The sequence below is a fragment of the Perna viridis genome, chromosome 12, assembly GCF_037379345.1.
Source record: "Perna viridis isolate PV_CMFRI_1.1 ecotype Kerala chromosome 12, ASM3737934v1, whole genome shotgun sequence".
NCBI lineage: Eukaryota > Metazoa > Mollusca > Bivalvia > Mytilida > Mytilidae > Perna > Perna viridis.
The window spans coordinates 13098827-13106071 of record NC_142456.1 but is presented as its reverse complement, the minus strand read 5'-3'; the positions used below and the strand labels follow the sequence as shown (position 1 = coordinate 13106071).

General features: G+C 34.5%; 1 pseudogene; it reads left to right on the top strand.

Annotated features, from left to right (window-relative positions):
• The first annotated feature begins 2880 nt into the window (after positions 1–2880).
• LOC148601260 (uncharacterized) lies at positions 2881–4622 on the top strand (annotated as a pseudogene).
• Positions 4623–7245: the final 2623 nt, after the last annotated feature.

Here is a 7245-nt window from a genome sequence, read left to right as displayed (position 1 = left end):
ACGAGGAAAGGAAAACCATGACCCGTTGAATAAATGAGTTTTCACGTTTGTCGTAAAGCTTGGTCAATAGTTTTCCTTTACCATCGATTTCTATGTGTAGGTCAAGATATGAGGCTGACTACACAGTGTCTGTAGTATCCTTTATCTCAAGTTCTTTGGGGTAGATGCGATGTATCAAATCCCGGAAATTAGGATTGTTTAACGATAATACGTCATTTATATAGCGGAAACTGAGATTACAGGATCTATCTAAACGATATTCTTTCTTTCGGATCAGATCAGCTATAAAATCAGCCTCATAAGAGTGAAGGAATAGGTCAGCAAGTGAAGGAGCACAATTTGTTCCCATTGGAATGCCGACCGTTTGTTGAAAAACACGTCCACCGCACTGGACAAATATGTTGTCGATTAAAAATTCCAGCATTTTGTAAACATCTTCACCTGTATATTTGGAAGTTGATTTGGAGTTATTTCTTACAAAGTATGAGGAGTCTCTACCAAGAACTATATATTTGTATGTAGGTGTACCATCTTTTTGGAAAAAACAACGATGTATAATGTTTTTAATTCGGGATTTTAACTGAGTATGGGGAATAGAAGTATACAGTGTTGAAAAATCATAGGTTTTAATGCTATTATATTCTGATAAAAGTCTTGAACTGATTGTTTCCAAAAGATCTTTCGAATTTTTCAGGATCCACATTGAATTAATACCACTACGGGAGTAACAAGTGTTGTGGTAGGACTACAGACCCTATTTGACAGTTGTGAGTATAGAAGTTAAAAGTTTTGAAAGAGGTTCGGTGGTACATATTTGCAGATCCAGCTATGAAACTTTGTTTGTGTGGATTCTTGTGGAGTTAAGGTATCCAGTACATAGACGGTAAATCATAATCATCGTCCTTGGTAGAGAGACCAAAAGAGGATAGCACAGATTTATGGTCTTCCATAATCTTTCTTTGGAGAGTGTGGTAGCAGTATAGGTCTTATCACTATTATTATTTTTACGTCTACCTCTGATAATAAACATTGGATGTAAAACGTTTTGCAGACAAAAACAATGTTGTTTTGGGCTTTGTCTGCTGGTACAACATATTTGTCATGTATAGTAGGCAATGTTTTTGCTACATAGGGGTTGAAAACTGACGTAGCCTTGGCACTCATTGACCTACTAAAAACTTTCATTCGTTTCAAAATTAAAGACCTCACGGCCTTTAACCACTCTGACAGAGAATCAATGTCTTCTTGTTTTCGTTTTATCCATGTCCTCGACGGCATCCATAAGAACTTTAAAGTTATAATTCCAACTTATGGAGTGTGGTTCACGGTACTTGGGACCTTTAAAAAGGATATTTCTTAGAGATTCGTTTTCGATGATGGTTAAATCTCCCGTAACGACGTGACCAGAAGGACCATATTTGAATGGAGAGTTTTTGCAAGAACAGTCAGGTGGTTTAGCCTTGAAGTCCTCAATCTTGAGGTTCTACAATAGCGTTTATAATTGAAAATTTTGGATGCAATGGGTGAAGAATAGGAATATGAAATAATTGGTATGGATTTGTCCTTGAAATATGGGGTAATTTTATTGGTAACGTTTTTGTGATGGAGGATGTTAGCCAAATTAATTGCATCTGTTCATGCGTCCTTATTTATACTCTCTTAGTCTCAGCATTTCCAGCATACACATTTTTCAGAAGAATTTTAAGAAAGAGGACTTTCTAAAATATTTAATGGAATGTAAATGCCAACGGTGTTAGGTAAAGAACTTGGATACGTCTTTTTTAAGCTTTTAAGCTTTAAACATCGCGTTCTTACCGATATTGCTGCTTCATTAAAATATATGCTTCATGCGTAAAAATACTTGATCACATTTGGTAAGTAGATACAAAAAACACCAATCATATTAATATTGCAAACTTAGATATGCTGTACATGTATTTCTTGGAGTGACCTCTCACCAGCAGCATAGGTAGATTTGATTAAAAATTCTCTGTAACTACCGAAAAAAAAATGGTGCCAGGGTGCATAAGCAAATGAACTGAAAGTTTCCAAAAATAACTGATGGACCAAGTGCAAATAAAGTAATATGACATATTAATATGAACAATAATTTGATCAAGATGCAACAGTGGTATACAGTTGAATAATTTTATGTATTTATTCTGATTTCAAAACATTCTTTCATAAATTTTGTAATTAGTTTGATTACATTGAATGAGCGACTGTTTAATAGGGAAACTAATTCTGTCATTGTAAAAAATGAATTATAGAATACAAGATTATCAACTTTATTTAGTTTTCTATTATGTTTTTTCTTTGTAGGTTATAGTGGGAACATATTGAGAAAAAGTGGTGGTGTTCATTTTCAATATCACCATTTTACATGAATTACAAGTTCTATTATTTCTATCTTTTTTGCAATATCTCCCCTTTTCTATTGCTAAAGAATGGGCACTAATATGGAATTTACAAAGAATGGATCTATCTATGGTCGCTTAAATGGTAAATGGGTTTTTCGGAAAAATGTTAGTTTTTCACTTGCTGATATGACATTAATAATATTTTGTTTAGTTTGGTCAAGCATTCTTTGCTCAATTCTGTTAATGTCAGATTCAGTGATGTTTATCTTTAGATTTAGGTAGCTGAATCCTAAATTATTCAACATATTTTTGATGTGAGACATCCATACACTACTTTCTTTAACTTATGTTTAGTTGCTATGGTTACCAAGCAATACTTCGTTAATACATAGATGATTAGTTGAACTCAAATACAATATTATTTCGACTGTTTTTTAAATTATTTTGGGAAAAGAAGGCATTCCATTCAAAAATGTTTTGAAACAAATGAAAGAAAGATTTAACTGGAAATGTCTATGTTATGGGTGAAACAGTCAAACATATATATAGGTATACATCGGAAAGAGGGTACAGCAAAAGAAAAGCTACCGATGGTATTTTGTCCTATAAATAGTATTATTCTTTCTTGAAAAGATGGCCTAATTTGACATTAAGCAAGCCTCAGAAATTAGCTATGCAGAGTGCCCGATGTGCATCTAAAGAGACACTTACCAACTACTACAAACAGCTTGGCACAATTCTTACAAAAATGATCTCCATGATAAACCACACAAGATCTTCAATATAGATGAGAGTGCTCTGCAGACAGAACACAAGCCGGGTAAAATTGTACATGATATAGTTGTCAAACCTCAGTCAGTAACATCACCCAGATCCTCAAATGTTACAATAATTGGTGCTGGAAATGCTATTGGAAATGCTGTTCCACCTTATTACATCTTTCCAGGGGTAAAGTTTGACAGATCTCTGCTACTGGAGGGGACTCCACCTGGTTCAGATGGCCAGTGATGTTTTCAAAACCTACCTGAAAAAGCACTTTCTAAGGTATGTTGCTCATGATAAATCTGACAGTCCTCTACTGATACTGTTTGATGGACACCGCTCTCATATTAGCTTAAGTCTACAAGATTCGGTCAAATCAACAAACATCATCCTTTTCATTCTGCCACGACATTGCTGTCACATCCTTCAGCCGTTAGATATAGGATGCTTTGGACCACTCAATGCTTGCTACAATAGAGAAGTACAGTTATTCATGTGCAGAAATTCAGGTTGTAGAAAATTCAATATTGGCCAATTGTTCAGCATACCAGAAAGGACTCTCTGCACAGAATCTGACATCATCGTTAAAAAAAAGTGGTATACATTCTTTTAACCCGAAGGCTGTTGACACCAATGAGCTTGCTCCAGCCACTATATACAACACAGAACCAACCAATACTGAAACTGAAACGACAGTTAACAATGAAAGTATTTCAGAAGAGCCAGTTACCATTCTGAATCAGTCTGATAATGAGCTACATATAATCACATCTGACAGTGAATCAGAAATTCAGCTTCTGCTCCCACAGGTTCCCCTTGTCCAGGTGGACAACGTGCAGTCTGACGTTCCGATATATTATACAGCAGAACTTTTAACTGAAAGTAACAAATCTAACAATTCTTCAGCTGAAATCATTGGAAGCAGTTCTCCATCAACATTCCTTCAGAAAAGATGTGTAGTCTCAGAAGAAAAGGGACCACTTCACTATTACAGGACATCTAGGAAAGAAGAAAAACATGGACCACCTGAACCATTGTAAAAAAAAGCTACTTTCAAACCACCTTATAAAACATCATACTCCAAATCAGTGGAAAATGTAAAGAAGGAAACCGAAGGTGTGTAAAAAAAGAATGGACCAATAAAAAGAAAAAGTACAACAGAAAAGCTAAAAAAGGAAAAAATAACTATCAGATGAGGCTGCCAGTGCGGGTTTAGGAACATCTGGCCTCAACAAACATAAAGGGGGTCCGATTTGTTTAGAAGACTCATGTAGTGACAGCGATCTCACTGATGATGATGATGACGGTGACATATGTTGTGTTTGTAATAAGAGGTCCCCTGCTGAAATTCATAAATTAACTGGCATTGTGTTTGTTAAATGGGCGCAGTGTGACAATGTTGACTGTAGACACTGCACACATCTCCAGTTTTGTAGTCACGTCCAAGTGATCCGAAGAGGGGACGTGTTCTTTTGTCCCCATTGTTTAGAACAATGACAAATGAAGTGTTCAGTGCATTATTATGTTAAATTTCCATTGTTTGACAAATAATTCCTGTATTGAAAATTTTAGATATTCTTGTTGAACAGTTTCTTTTTGTTGTTTTTATTAAAGTTGTTCAAATGTTTAATGATTTTATTTACAAGTTTAAATAATGATGGAGATCACCCTACAGTACATCAATTTTCAGTGAGTTAAAAAAAATCTAATTGATTTCGTACTTATTCAATTTCAAACCAAAAATTAAAACATCATGTTGAAATAACTTGCCAATAATTAAAAAAAAACATAAAAAAAAACCACAATCCCCACATATAAATATTTTTCTTTTAGACTGAAAAAATAGATTCTATATACTATATTTTCTTCAATAAATCCAATACTAACATATTTCTATCTATTCAGTGGATTTGTATTGTATCATATATGGGTCACCATACTTGTTTAATCTCTGAACCGGAAGTGCACGGAATTGGGGTGCGACAACAATAATGGTGGGTGATTGACATTTGATTTTCAGTCACTTGTGTAATAATTAAATAAAGACATGCACATAACATAATTTACAGAAGTGGAAAGTAGAATTACAAATTTTATTTTGAAAAATAATATTACCGTCGTCTGGTCAAATCGGTAACTCGATCGGAAGAATATTATTTTGACCAACCGATGGGGTACCCAGTATAATTTTTTTCTGAATCTTCAGACTTTACATGTTCTTCGGAGATTTTCTCTTTGGAAACATTCTCTACTGAGAACCAGTCTTTATTTCTTACATCATGTGGCAGAAATTTTAATTTATAAATATATTTGTTCTAATCATACAAATGAATTTCGTAACGCGCACAAGAAACGTATGAAGAGACTTTGCAGTGTGCCTTCCCAATTATGCCAACAGTCAGGAAAACAGTGTAAAACTGCGCGGTACATCTCATCTACCAATGTTACAACTGTTTTGAATAATACTGGCATTGTTTTGCCTATTTGAACTGGTAAGTATCATATTAATGGAATATTATTTTTAAAAAAAATGTGGGTAACCGTATGGAAGAAATTTGGAAAGGCACAATGCAAAGTTTTGGTAAAAAATGATATAACCAGAGAAGAAATAAAGCAAGATGGCTATCTCCCATGTCCATGATTCCAGTCTGCAAAAACCTTGTTTCTGTCTACAGGGGATTACTTTCCACGCTAAAAGTATGCTATTATATACATGAGTTGAATTCGATTTCTCTTCAATTTATTTATTTTCCGGAAACAGCATTTTCGCGTCTTCCGTTTTGTTAATTAGTTTTTAAAGTAGTTTTTGTGTCTGTTGCAAGTACATATGCTTTTCATTTCTGGGATTTTACAATTAAAGAATATAAACATATACTTCATACCTCTCATTTCCCAAACAACAGATGGTAAAATGGTGGCGAATTAACAGATGGGAAAATGGTAGAGAATTCACAGATGGTAAAATGGTGGAGGATTCAAAGAAGATGTGAATATCAGCTTTGTAAATTTGAATTTTATTGTAATTTTGCGCCAGTTCTCGAACTTTCTGAATGAGCTTATCCGGAGTTAACAAAAGGATTCGGGACCTTTCCAAACGTCTTGACAATGGCAATTTGAGAAAAAATCCAGTATTATTAACACACAGTAGAGGTAGAAATTTAGAGAACGTTACAGATCCTACTAGATATCCAGACAACAAGTTGTATTTTTGGTATTCGCCTGGCGATGGAGTTAAAAAATAGTTTTCATGGTTACAGGAAAATTTACAACAGAAATTTCAGGACCTTGGTTCTCAACATTTAACTTTATATACATGTATATGGTATGGAACGTGTGACTTAACGAAAATAAGTTGATCGTTACATTGAACTTAAGTCAGAAATTAATTCAACAGTGAGAAAAATTTGTGAGACATATAAAGAAATTCACAGATATATTGGACAATATCCCACAATCAATATTGTGTTTTTAGAACTATCATTTTACTCTATGTACCTTTGAAATGTTTATCATCGCCACCCCAAACCACAACAGTTTCGTGTTCAAGACCATAAATTACATAAACAAATCATTGAAGTGAATAAATTCATTAACCAAAGTAACATTTTGCACCATCAGAATTCGCCTTCTTTCTCACATGACTTAGAAAGGAGCCGTAAACGAGCAGGTCAAGTTAGACCTAGATACAGTTTTAACTATGGATTTTAAGTTGATGGAGTCCACCCATATCCTTCATTAGCGAAACTTCGGCTGATACGTAGAACACTTCGGCTACCAGGAGACGGTGAAAGCATATAAATCAAGGTGTGAGTGAGATCTTTCTCACTTCAACGACTACATGCATTCAGGTGCGTAGGGTCTTCCATACTACATGACTTTGTATCCTAAATAATTATGTAATAAAAATAATGTGAAGTCTTCCTCATTTGTGCATAAAAAGTGTTTGGGTGAGATCATTCTCATTTATTTACTAATTAGTATAAAGGTATATCTGATGTAGAATCCGTTTTAAGTGATGCTAGTTCAAGTCTGTTCAACTCTTCTGTTCTCTCTGACAGATTAGCACAAATACTTCTAACGTCTCTGACACTCCTCTGCTACCTCCAGTTCTCACCCCACAAAT